The following is a 15,099-nucleotide window of genomic DNA, read 5'->3' as shown; positions in this document are numbered from 1 at the left end:
AGTATAGTGCTAGAAGAAGTTCAAGGAGGCCGGTTTGGCTAGACTGAATGAGCTGGGAAGTAGGAAGAAATCTGAGCAGTAAAAGAAAGGAGATCATGAGGCCTGTGCACATGTTCAAATCATCTGACTTAATTGGTTCCAGTGACACTGAACTAAACAGGCAATACTAATGGTAAGCATTTGAGACCCTTTTATAGGCAGACTGGGAGGATTTGGGGGATAGAGTAAGTATCACAGAGAACTGTCAACCTCATCCTAAGGATTTGGATTTTCAATCCCAGAGAGAGGTACTTGGGAAGCCAGTGCAGGGTCTAGAGTGGAAGAGTGATATACCATCTTTTGTGTTTTAACAGTATATTTTGTTGAGAACATATTTTAATAGACCAAGGTTAGAATCTTGGAGACCAAATAATAATATGTAAAGCATTTTATAAATAATAAACAAGTCAATATTAATAATTAGTACTGTATTAACAGTCATTTTCTTAGTGCACCATTTCTGACAAGCTGCTCTACATAGACTTCTTATAAATAACAGTCTTTTGATAAAATACATTTTGGTGGGGAGGGCTCTCAGAGGAATGTGGGGAACCCACATTCCTTGGATATGTATTAAAGTACAATGGAGCTAACCATTCATTGTCAGAAACAAAATGTCATGCTGAATAATAGAACCCTAGAATAACACAGCATTCCTTAATGTGATGTGGTTGGTCCTGACTTGATTGTGATGCCATAAATATACAATATTTAACATTATTCCAAAGAGCTCGTCTCCTTTAAAGCACCCACCTATAGTTATTTTTCCCCTGATTGATGGTCAGAGACCCCTTGTAGGGTTTAATTCCTACTTGTGCTGGAATAATCCAGAAGAAGCTCTATCTCCTACAGGGCACAAAATTTCCCAGGCCTAAAGACAGTGGATATGATATTTATCTACAATGGCCAGAGACAATTTAAACCTTCAGAAAGTAGAGGACCAGAAAGACTGAGAAAATAGAGCCAAGGCTACAACCAGGTAAATGGAACCAAAGATCTATTCCAAAACATGAAGCAGCAGTGGATAACAAGCTTGTGTTGAGGAAGAGTCTAAATCAGGATTGTGTTCATGGGTAAGGTGGAGAATATGGAATACACAATAGAATTTTCTTTTTTTTTTTAAGATTTTATTTATTCATTTGACAGAGAGAGATCACAAGCAGATGGAGAGGCAGGCAGAGAGGGAGATAGAGGGAAGCAGGTTCCCCGCTGAGCAGAGAGCCCGATGCGGGACTCGATCCCAGGACCCCGAGACCACGACCTGAGCCGAAGGCAGGGGCCCAATCCACTGAGCCACCCAGGCGCCCTAGAATTTTCTTTTAAAAAGGATCTGGAATATGTTTGAGGGTGGGGTGGCCATTAGTACTAAGTGGTTTAAAAAACATATATAATCCAATACATGCCTAATTTAGTGCTCTTCAACATTATGATTTAATTTGTTTTAACACACTTAAAAGAATAATGCAATGATGAGAGTATTTGGCTCCTTTGCATTTTGGAGGCAGAAAATACCCTGTAGAGAGTTATCAACCCCATCCGTATATAAAGTCAGTTCTGCTGACATGTAAATGTTTTTCACAGGTAGACACTGCAGTTTCTATTTAGCACATGGGCCTTCCACCTGGGGAAGTCCAGCTTGGCAATGACATTTCGGTCCAGCTCATAAAGTTTACCTATTGGCTGCTGTGTGCTTTATAGTGATGCTTTCTAAAGCTAAGAATTATTTGGATAACAAAAGTGATGAGCCAACTAACCCACATACGTCATATTGAGATCTTAGGAGGAAATTGTGCCTACTAGACATATACACATGCACACAACCAGATTTAATATTTGAGTTTCACCAGGTTCTATTAAATGGCTTCAGAATGTTTGAAACATATCAAAAATTTCTGAGAAATCCTTATTTCGGTATTTTCCTGACAGAAATGTTTGCGCAATAAAAATTTTCTTTTACTCATTTATCTACTCATTCAATAAACACTACTGAAGTCTATACTTAATAGTTAGCACTCAGTTTATAACGATGAAAAGCAAAGGTGCCTGCACTCAAGGACTTCGGTTTAGTGAAGGATAGAAGCATATGCAAGTAGCTACTACTCAAAGAGACAAGCTGATCAGAGAAATATAAACAACTACTTAAGGTTAAAGAGAAGGAAGTGACTGCTGGGGTCTTTGAAGACCAACAGAGAGTTATTATGACCTGGATCTTGATGGATTGGAAAAATTTTCTGAAAAGGAGAAGAAGAAAGACAGAAGGAACAAAGCCTGAATGACAGAAGGAACAAATAACAAAACACCATAAAGTGTCTAGTTATTTACTACAGTAATCAACCTGCTTGCATTTTCCATTTCTAAACCCTTCCTTATACTCTGATAAGTCCTAGCATATATTATGGCTATTTGTTGAGTCTGAAAGATTAAGAAGCTTTTCTTCTTTGACTATAGTAAAGACAACAGTTCTTCTAAAATAAATTTATATATTCTAAATAATTCCTGTCAAAATTTCAATAATAAACACACATATATACAACTAAACTATGCTAAAAATTAATCTGGAAAGTAACAGAAATGAGATAATAAAGAAAACTAGTACAAAAATTAAGACCGGACTAATCCTGTCAGATATAACCTATTAAAATATGTTCTGTAGCCTCTGAAATAAATACGTATTACTGGGTTAAAAATAAACAGAATTATGCCTCAGAACTAGAACCTATTAAATACAGCACCATGGTATTCAATAAAGGAGACCCCATTAATCAATGAGCAAGTGAAGCTTTAGTCAATAGTGCTATCTGAGTCATCAATTAGCACTCTGGAAAAAAAAAATCTATTTAGAATCTCATTTCATTTCACACACCAAAATAAATTTTAGATAAATTAAGTAAGTAAATACAAAAAATCAAACAACAGAAATTAATTGAAAAAAGTAAAATGAATACCAAATGTCTAGCGGCAAAGGGATTTACTAAGCTTAGAAATGATGAAAGACATAAGGGAAAAAACGAAAGATCACACTATATGAAAATATAAAACTTCAATACAGAAACTGAAAAATCATGAGACTAGGATCAAATTGTGGAAATGCTTGCTGAAAATACTTAAAACAGTACTTTACTGTATTATAAGCTTATATTACTTGACCAAAAACTCCACAGAAAAAAAGGTAGGTGGGAGATACAAATAAATGCAAAATTAAATAAATATGAAAGGGAAATTAAAAACAACTGTACTTATTAGTTACAACTAATCAATAAGCATGTACAACTTATATTCATCATTAGTAATAGAAACATAAAATAAAATAAGAATATTCACTGTTGGGCTGATATTTTTATAACTAATAGTATTTGACACAGATGCAGAGATGGTACAGTGGAGAATCTTAGTGTTTGCTAAGGGCACTGTCATTACTTTTATCTTCTTGATTTTTGAAATGTCTTTGATAATGACATATTAGTTTTTAATAAAGAAAAAAGTGACAGGTGTGTATTAATTAAGAAATATAACTTCTCCAAATTGGTACTAAAACATAATCCCACATAGTGGGCCACAGGGCAACAGGATCTCTCAGTAAAGAAGGACGATTTCATCTATCAGCCTCTGCTGAGATAGCATGGTAGAGAAATACCAGTTGTCTATCTGCTCAAAATGCTTAATAACAAAACAGGTGTTGCTATATAGCCATTTTGAGTAAAAACCAGAATTTTATTTTTTAGAGAACCAACAAATAACTGAAACATGTATATCCAGCAGAGATGTATGCTACAGAATTCTAAGCTATGAACAGTGTGACTGAATCACTAGGAACTTTGCCTCAAAGGGGCCCATGTGTGTAAGTGCTTCAGAAAATTTTATCATCTATCTCTCTTTAAAAAAAAGTTGATGCACACAAAACAAACTGAGGGTTCCTGTGGGGGGCGGGAGGAGTAGGAATAGGGTGGTTGGGTTACGGACATTGGAGAGGGTATGTGCTATGGTGAGTGCTGTGAAATGTGTAAGCCTGGCGATTCACAGACCTGTACCCCTGGGGCAAATAATAAATGTTAATAAAAATAATTTTAATAATAAAAAAATACAATAAAAAAAAGTTGATGCAGGCATTTGAGTTTATTTCAATACAGTTTTAAATATTTACAAAATCACTCCATCTCTATACTCTTTGTTGGTGGGCAATGGTGGAAGTGTGTGTATGGAGGGTAATTCTTGACTGTTCACTGAAATCCATGTGATGGATGAATAGAAATGACAGAAGGGAACTACATGTGCTGATGGGACAACGTGCCAAAAGTTCAACGTAGAGGTTACTGAGAGAGAAGGGTCATGAAGGGTCACAGAAAATTCCACATGCTACTTCATTTCTTGGACTAGAAACCATTAATGAGTTTCCCCTTGTCCTTCCCCCTTGTATAAAGCATGTAAGAAATAAAACCAAGGTCCTCCTTTCAAAATTAATTCACAAAATTGTTGAACCAGCTACACTGAATAAATTTACATTTCTCTTTTTGCAAACCTATTTAGAGACTACAGTCTTGTGAAGCTATTTTGCAGAATGTATAACCATCAGGACCAGGCCACTGTAATCCTGATTTTAACCCAGGAGAAAGGAGAATGGGGATGGTTGAGGCTGGCCTCCAGGTACCTTATCTAACAATTTAAATCAGTCCCATAAAATTTAAATAAACCTACCTTCCTTGGCTTCTATTCACATGACAGGGTACAAAGAGAACTTGCCAGGCTGTGAGTCCTCATGCATCAGTTGCTAGATTTTTCCTCCACTGACCATGGGAATTTCCAGTTCAGGAGTTTGGTGGTCATGCTGTCCTGGATGGAGTGAGAGCCAGAGGACTTGGTCACACAGTGCTTATATGTTGCTTTCCTTTCTTCCCTCACAGGGTGGAAAGGTGCTTTAGGAATGGTGATTAATAAAGAATAAGAGTGAAACTAATTTGAACTTGGTTGAAGGAAGGTTTTTTATTTACTATATCCTTTCTGTATCTAAGAGTTAAAGAAACCACAGAAATTTTCCAACAGAGCTGAAGAATTACAACACTTAAAAATCAGAATACAAGTTTATTAAGTGACTTGATATAAAATAAATGCAAATAAATACTTTTTCTTTATAGTAGCATTAACCAGTCAGAAAATAAATAGCCTATCCCCCCCCCCAAACAGGGTTGGAGTATAGGAAACCTGTAAGATTAAATGGAGGGACAGTGAACAGAAAAGCAATTTTTATAAAGTGAGCAATTCTGCCCAAATTCATTTTAATGCAATTTCAATCACACTAAAATATTTTTAGTTTTTTTAAACCAGATAAAAGCTGTAAGCAAATATAAAAATAAATGTAGAAGATTGCCTGTAAATTTTCATAAAGAAGAAAACTGAGCCAGGCAGTGTGGGACACTTGCTTATATAGCTATTAAGACTATCTACAAAGGTACTGTGATCAGATTACTGTGAAACCACTGAAGGATGAGACAATCAGTAGCATCCAGAAAAAGATCCAGTTATCTATGGTAACTTGATATACAGCATAATTAACATTTTCAATTTAGTAGGAAAAATTCAGTCTATTTAACAAATAGTGTTAGGACTCCTGACTCAGCTAAAAGAAAAGTTTAATTCTTTAATCTCTACCCCACAACTAAATACTAACAACAAAAATTTTCTATGTATTATATAGAACATACATCTATCTCATTCTTGCTTAATGGCCTCTGAATGTAATGATTTAATTCTTTTAATGGACATAGGAATTTAATTTTTTAAGGACACATTCATAGAAGCATAATTACTAGGCAAAAACATAGAAGCGTTTAAAATATTACTAGTTATTGCTAAATTTCTGGCACAAAATTTTAGAAGAAACTCCTCACATGGTTTATTTTTTAAGGGATTATCTTCAGTTGATTTATGGAGGTCTTAATTTGTCCACTAATCTACTTGATCAAAATAACAAGTATTAATTAAGCACTTTCTTTGCTTCTGACAGTTAACTGCAGGCTGAGGCAGAAGGCATGGGATGGTCAAGGGTTTCAACAGAAAGTCTTTCCCCTTAAGAGTGTCTTAAAACAGTACAGAAAACTTTTTATAGATACTTAAGTACCAAATTGGGCGATAGTGTCTACTATACATGTTTTAAAAGAATCAGAAATAAAATAAACGTTTTTAAAAAGATAAACTTTGGCTATTTTCAAATATGTTTCCCCAAATGGTTATGACTCCAAACTCACTTGGATCTTAGTATTTATGGTGATTATTATTGATACTGTCCAATATAATTGACAAAAACAAGTTCTTCTATACCTTAATAAATTCAAACACATAAATGATCCTGAAACAAAGATCCTGAGACGAAGACGAAGGGGAAGGAATGAAGGAAGGAAAGTACCCAACACTTATTATGTACTATGTGCCAACTGCTTGGAGTATAGTCTCTTCTATTTTTTTCACCACTGGCATGACTTGGAAGGAGGATTCTTTAGCAGCAATTATCTAAAATGAGAGACAGTTCTAGGGACAAAAGAAAAGCTGGCATCTATAAATCCCCTGTCTGCCTAGCAATGTGCTAGAATCTTGAAACACACTGCTTTTGTTTCACACACACTACTCAAAGTGAGGCTCAGAGATAACTTCTCACTGGATATCAGAGGAATAAGTAACAAGGACAGAATGGGATCCTCAGGGACACAGTCCTGAGGGGTTTCCATTTCAGGAGTAGAGGTTAAAGTACCTGAGAATGGCCTTTGGCTGATAGAAGTCACCTTACATACACCTGGGAGGTCACCCCAGCACCAACACAACTACCACCTACCCCTACCACTCCCACCAGCCAATGGCTGACTGTATGGCCAGTTGGCCATACATACATACATACAGTATGGCCAGTTGGCCACAAAAGCCCAGGTGGCCCCAAATCATGGTAATTCTGCTGTACCATTTATGGTCAGAGTCCCCCACTGTTCAGGCCAACAACAGAATTTACTCGTGACTATATCCTTGATGAGCAACTTGTCTATACCAGTTTTGCCTCCCTCGAGGTGTTACAAATTTTTCCTGAAGAGCACTCTCTCAGTGAGTCACTTGGCCTGGATCTATCTCTGGCTCAGCTTCTAGAGAACCCAACCTAAGACAAAGGACATTTGGGATCCTCATCCTATTTCTATTTATCACATCTAACAATTTCTACTCCTCACAATGACTCTACAAAGTAGGTTGTATTATTCCAATTTTATGAACTGGTATGTTAAGATTGGCCCATTGAGCCAGAGTCAGCAAAGAGGGAGATAGATTCCAGAGAGAAGAGACATGAACTGCTTTAATAGTTCCCCAAAAGAAACAGCCAAAGGCTGCCTTTAATAGGGAGGTATCTAGCTGTCCCACTCTGGGGCCATTCATTCTAACTTTCTACAAACTTACCCCTTTAAAGGGAAGTTGTACACAAGGACACAAGATGTAAATTTTTCAATGTTTTAAAGTCAACGTTTTAACACATTAATCTTACTAATTTTTCATCTCTGGCAGGCAGAACACACTAAATATTTTTCAAATTAATGTTTGTCTGAGAACTCCAGGATCTAAATAGGAATGTAATTTCTCCTCCCTTGGTGTATCCACTATTTGTACCTTTCATACATTTAGAACTCCTGTCCCTGTAGTGAGTTTGTTGACCTGAATGCTGAAAACATTTCTATCTCCTCTAGCAACTGGGTGGGTCAGAACCAACAACAGAATCATAAATGGACAAGCCTGGAAATCTGATGCTGAACTCTGATGGCTTAGAACTTTCTGGACCAATCTTCTTGCCTTCGTGTGACTTACAAAAACAGCAAGTATGTACAGAATGGGAAACTAGTTCACAACTGACTGGGTGGAAGAAAACTTAATTGAGCACGAAGTAGAATTTTCAAACATTAGGCTATGGTGTGTTAGCTAACATTAATGAAAGGATCAACCTATTAATGTTGATAACTAAATCTGAGCTTCTGTCTATAAAGCTACCCAGTTAGGTCCTACTGATTAAACTTCGTAAGTCTCAGTGATCCCTCGAAGGGCTGCCTCTAAATCAGACTAGGTATCTAAGAAGCCCTATGGTCTGGAAAGGTGAAGTGTAATATCTGGGAAGTACATTTATGAGTAGAGTATAAGCGTCTTTAGAGATAACCCAACATTCTACCCCAGCCCACCCTCATAGTTGCCTCTCACAGCATCATATTTTCCACTGATGTGCTACAGATTCATAAATGTAGTGAAACACTAAAAACAACTGTTTCACTAAGGCTTTCAAAAATTCTTCACAATGCTACATTTGTAAGACCTTGTCTTCGGCTGCCACAACATTTCAAATTTTCTGAGACTTTCAGTACAGGCCATGTGTATTCCCCCCCCGCCCTCCAAGTTATTTCCTTATCGATGTCACCATGAAGCAGGGATGTCAGAGGTGGGCATTATTATATTGTCACAAAGATAATCAATTTTTTCTTCCACTGCTGGAAGGCAGAGCCAGGAATGAGCCATGGCATCAGTCTAGGAGATAGGAGATTTATAACTACAGGTTTTTAAAGCTCCTAGTGGAAAACGAAGAGGGAGATATGGCACAGCAGGTGAATGTATTTGTGATAGATTACACAAAAGAACAAGAATAAATTACTATTTCTGTCAGAATAGATGAATCTAGAAATAGTTCAATCCTCAGGGTCAATGTGATCATAACAATTTGGTTTTCCCCACAGGTCTCAAGCTTATCTATGTTTTTCCCAAAAAGGAAAGCTGAACAAAACAAAACTTGGGAGGAATCCAAATGACCCTATTAAAAGAATAATATGGGAAATAATGTTAATACTACTTAATTCAAATTTCCCTACTAAACCCATAGGCCAGTGTTGCTTGCATCAGACCTGCTTGCATCAGAATCACCCTGGAGTCTTTTTAAAACAACAAAAATAGGCAGACAAAAATGTACTTAATCATAAGGGAATCATAAGGGAATCCATCTAAAATCATCTCCCCCCATGATCTAGATTCACACTGAAGTTGAATATGGTGATTTTGTGCTCAGCAACAAGAACTGGAAAAAACAAGAGCTTGAGAAATGGTATTTTCATCCAAGAACCCTCATTGAGTATCTTGCTGCCTTTCTTGACTCTCTGCACTTTTTACGAATCAGCTGACAAAACAGCAGGTACAAAGCTCTGATTCCAGAAAAGACCAGCCCAGAACATAAACTTGGCATCCCCTCCTCCCATTCCCATCCACCAGGCAAGGGAGCTTAAATCTCAGTAAAGTCTCTTCAGGCTCAACATGAAGTGGAAAACAGTAGGAGCAAAGCTGGAGGTCTCGGCTGGGAGGTGCCACAGTTCTATAGGTGAGGTCGTAACAGTAACTGTGTGAATTTCAACATTTCTCTTTTTTTCATGTGACACAGAAAACTAGAATATTGAGAGATAAAGACAGGAACTGAAACGTTGAAGATAAGTATAAATATTGATTATGGGTTTGGGGTTGGCAACTTCTTGATCCCTAGCTCCATCGCTGAAAAAGGCTCTTCACCACACATGCTTTCCAGGAGTTTCTGAAGCTGTACTCAAGAGGTTTCTCTGCTGTGCTTCCAAAGTGTCTGCAAATGGCCAAGTACATACCCCCTAGAGTTACTGCCCCCTATTCAACCTGAGCAGATTTATCTGTTTTACACAGTAACCTTCTGTTTCAGATTATATTTAAAGGGCTCCATGTATGTGCCTCACTCATGTTTTGAAAACCATTTAGGTTTTAGGAGTCACAATTCTATTCTAAGTAACAGTGCCAATCCTGTACCACATTTATTGTATGACTCTGTCTAAGCCAGAGCACTGGTAGAATTTTGTTCATAAAAGAGAGAAGCTGTGTTTCCTTCCTCACGGGATAAGTGTGATGGTGAACAAGATAAATACTAAAATTACTCAGAAATAAACATTGTGTATTAAGTGTTCTAACCTCACATCAATAGACTCCATTTTAGATTGTGGTTTTAGGGTGCTAGCAGATTTGAACCCTCATTTGCTTAGTTGACTAATCTACCTCTTGGTAAGATGGGTTCTTCTAGTAGAGAGAAGAGGTAAAAAGAAATGAATGCATTTTATCACTTGTTAAAAGATCCTTCAGTTTACTATGTCGAGAACAGATTATTTGGTGGGAAGATACTAACAACAGGGAAACCAGTAAGGCCTCTAATACCATAATCCAGACAAGAGGTAAAAACCCATATTACAAAGCAAAGCTATGGAAATAAACACGTTTCCCATAGATGCCTAACGAATCTACTCTGCCACACCAGAGGGGGAATAGAGCAGCACATAAGACTATAGAATAAGACTGCCTTGGTTCAAATGCCAGTTTGGGTCATTATAGGAGACTTTGAACAAGTTATTTGATTCTGACATCTGTTTTCTTAGGACATTGAAAGTAGTATCCACCTCAGAAAATTGTCAGGAATAAAGGAGTAGGTGTACGTGAAATGTTTGGGATAGTTCCCACAAGGCAGTTAAGTTTCTTGGCTGGCACATGAAAGATCTAAAGGGGGCCCCTAGAGGGCAGCAGAGGAAAACGAACAAAAGTGAAAGCGCAGAGTGCTAGATTCACATTCGTTAGCAAGGAACATACAGCATCTGATGAGAAAACAACAACAAACAGGGAGAACCCTTCTATGAACCATGCAACATGGAGGCTGAGCTCAGGGTCACATATAGCCTGCTATTTGTTCTTGATAACAAAGATATCAGTATAGACAGTAGCAGTGACTCAAGCAAATCTGGTGATGAGAAGGATCCAGGAATTCATCTGGAACATATTTCCAAATGACTTACACAGCCAGGAAGCTGATTCCGGCTGTTGGCTGGAAGCTCAGCTGAGGCCCACTTTTTCTGAACTTCTCAGCGCAATCGAACATGTTTCCTGCATTTGGAGAATTGCCCACCTCCTTTGCTGCTAGGACACTGGGCTCTAACATAGGCCCTGACAATCACACACACCTGAGCAAGGTTTTGAATCAGAAGCATGTGTTGCAAAGAAATAAGCGCCATCTGGGGTCCATTCTGGTAAGAATGGCAGCAGGTAAATCAGTTTCTAGAGGGGGAGGGGGTGGTCAAGGTCACACACCAGCCAAGACCCAGAACCAACAATATGTATGTGCCTGGCAGAAGCAATAGAGCTCTTTCCACCAGAGCAGTTCTTCAATGTGATTCTGGGCATTGGTCCTGGCCAGGACCTCCCAACCTGGTTTCTGGCCTTCTGGGAAATCTTAAATTCAATCAATTCCTTTTCTGATCATACTAAATTTCAATTAGTAGCAACTAAGGACTCTGACAGAGAAAAGCAGGGTGTTTGTTCCCAGTATGCCCCGCAGATGAGGTCTGACACCTCTGGAGAAAGGAACTAGAAGCCAGAATGCCCGAAATTATTTTAATAAGCAATGTTGTGACACTCAAGAGTCTGAATAGCACTACCTCGGTTGCCAGGTGACAAAGTTCTACATTGAGCAGGAAAATGACCCCTTGCCACTCTTCCATGGAATGGAGCAGAGTCCTGGCACCAGGGAGGCTCTGGGGAAATAGTCTTCAAACATCTTTTAGAAGTTCAAATTTAAACAACAAAGTTCAAATTCTTTTTTAGTAAAATCAACATAGAAAGGGTCCCCTTATGAACTGGATAAAAGTGGACTGCTTTGGTTGAGGTGGGACTTGGAGTTCATGGGGGGCCCTAGTAGATCCCTACACCCAAAAAGGGTCCCCTTATGAACCGGATAAAAGTGGACTGCTTTGGTTGAGGTGGGACTTGGAGCTCATAGGGGGCCCTAGTAGATCCCTACGCCCACTTGGAAATCAATCCACAGGACTCAATGACGGTGCCCAACAGGGAGGCTCACTGAGTCCGTGAAACTCTGGAGGCCATGGAGAATGTCCTGGGAGGACACCTGGCAGAGGCATGCCAGACAGGCTGCAGGTCCCAGGTGAGGACATTTGTCTCTAAACACATTCTTTGAGGGCTCCCAGAAAGCTGGTGGGGAGAAAACTTTGCAGGGACTTTAGAAATTGGGGACAATTAACCAGAGGGTATTGAATATTACACAATTAGTATCTTATATAATGTAATCTAATAATGAAGCCTGGAGAAATTTTGCCTGCACACCTTTTTAGTTACCTATATCTTATAAATGGTACATTATATGCACATTCAAGGTAAATTGCATTAAAATGTAGTGAACTCATTCATTAATTTCTGTTGTAAACTCAGCCTTGTGGGAGAGCAACTTAAGTTAATCATGATTCCTTTCTGCCTGGACCTCCAAGGCTCATCCATGCCCTTCCATCCACCCCCCTGAAAGGACCTCTGACATTTCTCAGAGCCCGAGGCATCTCCTGGCACCACGTTCTCTGGATTCAATCATTGCCTGCTGGACTCGATGGCCTTTCAACACCTTAGCTGCCTTTTTAAAACAAATCACCATGGGTATTAGAATGGAAAGGTATGAGCATGGGAAAAACTGGGGGCTCATACCCTTCCTGGCAATGGGATTTCAGGAAAGTTGTTTAACCTCTCTGAACATCCAAATGGATATAATAACTAAACCTAGTTATGAGATAAGGTATCTGAAGTGACAGGTAGGGAGCCCTGGACCTAGAAGTTATATAAAAACACTACCCACTTTAATGAAGGCATTTACTTTCTCAAGAGCATACTCATCTTCCAGGTCTGGCCCTCTCACTGCCTTGGTCTCCCAGTCTGATAGCCAGGACCAAGTGAGAGCAGATCCCAGACACTGCAAAGACATTACATCAAGAAGATTCAATGTGGGGCGCCTGGGTGGCTCAGTGGGTTAAGCCGCTGCCTTCGGCTCGGGTCATGATCTCAGGGTCCTGGGATCGAGTCCCGCATCTGGCTCTCTGCTCGGCGGGGGGCCTGCTTCCCTTCCTCTCTCTCTGCCTGCCTCTCTGCCTACTTGTGACCTCTGTCAAATAAATAAATAAAATCTTTTTTAAAAAATTAATCAATTAAAAAAAAAAAAAAAAGAAGATCCAATGCAAATCCCAAACAAATAGAAGAGTTTAAACGAGGAAAACTGCCCAGCTTAGGAAATATCCAAAATGTGCCATTAAGACAAAGTTGGGGGGGGATGCCTGGATGGCTCAGTCATTAAGCATCTGCCTTCAGCTCAGGGCGCAGATCCCAGGGCCCTGGATCAAGCCCCGCAGGGATCTCAGTCCCCGGGATCCTGCTGAGCAGGAAGCCTGTTTCTCCCTCTCTCACTCCCCCTGGTTGTGTTCCCTCTCTCGCTGTGTCTCTCTCTGTCAAATAAATAAATAAAATCTTTTTTAAAAAAGAGAGAGTTGGGGGGCAAATCGCTTATAGGACACAAACACACAAAAGACAAAATAAAGCATTATAGATGAATCTGAGGTGATCATAGGTCACTACTTTCCCCAAAGACAATCCTGGTTTATCCTTGTTGCCACAAATAACTATAAATACCACCTTCACTCTCAAGAGAGGCCCAGTTTGTATGAGGAATTGTATGGTCATAATGCAGGCAGGCTCAAGAGGCATACAATGGTCTAGTTAAGGAAGTGAGTTGGAAACCAGACAAGGAGGTGGATAACATCTGGGGTAGTAAGCTATATATAGCATTAATGGCTATAAAGATATAAAGACCTTAATGTCTCAGCCAGGAAGGCTCTTGTAGGATTCCTTTAGTAGTAGGAACTAGAAAATGTGACTAGACACAAACTGCAAGTGTAAGCTGATGGGCCACACTCAAAAGCAGAAGATGGGCAAAACACCTGGGGAGCTGAGTATAAATACAGAGCTAGAATTCTGAAGGCCGCCCACTGCCTTGTCATAAAGTCCAAACTCCTCAGCACAGCAGGATTCAGCTCCTGCCTACCGCTACAATCTTTCCATAAGTAAAAGTTCCCCTATATGCCAACAGGTTCTCAAATGCAGCAAAAGGCCATCCTTGCCTTTAATTTGTATTCTTGGCCTAAAATGCCTTTTCTGTTGTATCTTCTGGATCATTCCAGCTTCTCAAAATTGGGATGCTTAGAGATCCCCTCCCCCAGAAGTCTCCCACCAGAGTGGATTAGGTGACCCTTCCCTGCACTTCTAAGATCCCTTTGTTCTATTCCCCATTATCATAGGGATAATGCTATCCTATAAATGATCATAACTTACTGTTTCTCCCTTAATTGAAGAAAAGGTCTCTGCATTTCAACTTTGTATTACTGTTGCTTAATATACGACTTGACATGTAGTTGGTTCTCAATATATTTTTATTGCTTGAATAATAAATTCTGTCTTAAGCTAATGATGCTGGAATTATTTTTTAATTTTTTTCCACTTTAGTAACCAAATACAATGACCAAAATAATTGGTCAACCAAATCCATTGCTTACCCTTTAAATTAGGATCTTAATTCAAATTTGGACTAATTCAATGGGTTCTTATTGGATTTCCCAATTTAAGTATCCTTCAAATCTATCCTTCATATAAATGTCAGACGTCTCTTCTTAAAATGCCACTTTGTTAGGTCATGTCCCTGCCCTAAAACCTTAAAGAAGACAAAGTTTTATAAACAGTAATAGGACTATAAAATGGTGACAACCACTTTGAAGAACAATTTTACATTATCTCATAAAAGGTGAATATCCACATACCTTATGACCCAGAATTTCCACTCCCAGATGTATACCTTAGAGAAACTCTTACACAGGGCACAAGAGAGAAGACACAGCAGAAAATCCTCCTATAGGAGAGTTTTTGCAATGTAAAACAAACAAACAAAAAGTAGAATAAAAAACAGAAAGGTAGAAAGTGAGATAGTCATAAAATTTTGTATCATACAGTGGTGAAAATACACTGGAGCTACATGGACAACATGACTGTATCTTAAAAAGGTAGTATAAGGGAAAGGCATACAAACAGTATGACACCATTTTAATAAAGCTCAAAACAAGCAAAAATACACTGTTATATATGTATGTGCTGAAATTATCAACAGAATGATAACCATGACTTAAAGGAAAA

The 15,099-nt window shown here is 38.7% G+C and overlaps 1 long non-coding RNA gene across 2 annotated transcripts in view; it reads left to right on the top strand.

Moving 5' to 3' along the window:
• Positions 1-15,099, top strand: part of LOC116593189 — an 84,914-nt gene that overhangs the window by 54,901 nt on the left and 14,914 nt on the right. The window contains exons 5-7 of one of the 2 annotated variants that reach the window (XR_004286812.1): positions 7,749-7,877; positions 9,470-12,028; positions 12,369-12,888. The exons of the other annotated variant lie outside the window; for it this stretch is intronic. This is a non-coding gene — a long non-coding RNA (uncharacterized LOC116593189). Of the gene's footprint in view, positions 1-7,748; positions 7,878-9,469; positions 12,029-12,368; positions 12,889-15,099 lie in introns of those variants that run through there. 2 annotated transcript variants of the gene reach the window in all.

The sequence above is a fragment of the Mustela erminea genome, chromosome 6, assembly GCF_009829155.1.
Source record: "Mustela erminea isolate mMusErm1 chromosome 6, mMusErm1.Pri, whole genome shotgun sequence".
In the NCBI taxonomy this organism is placed as follows: domain Eukaryota; kingdom Metazoa; phylum Chordata; class Mammalia; order Carnivora; family Mustelidae; genus Mustela; species Mustela erminea.
This window is presented reverse-complemented; position numbering and strand designations above follow the sequence as displayed.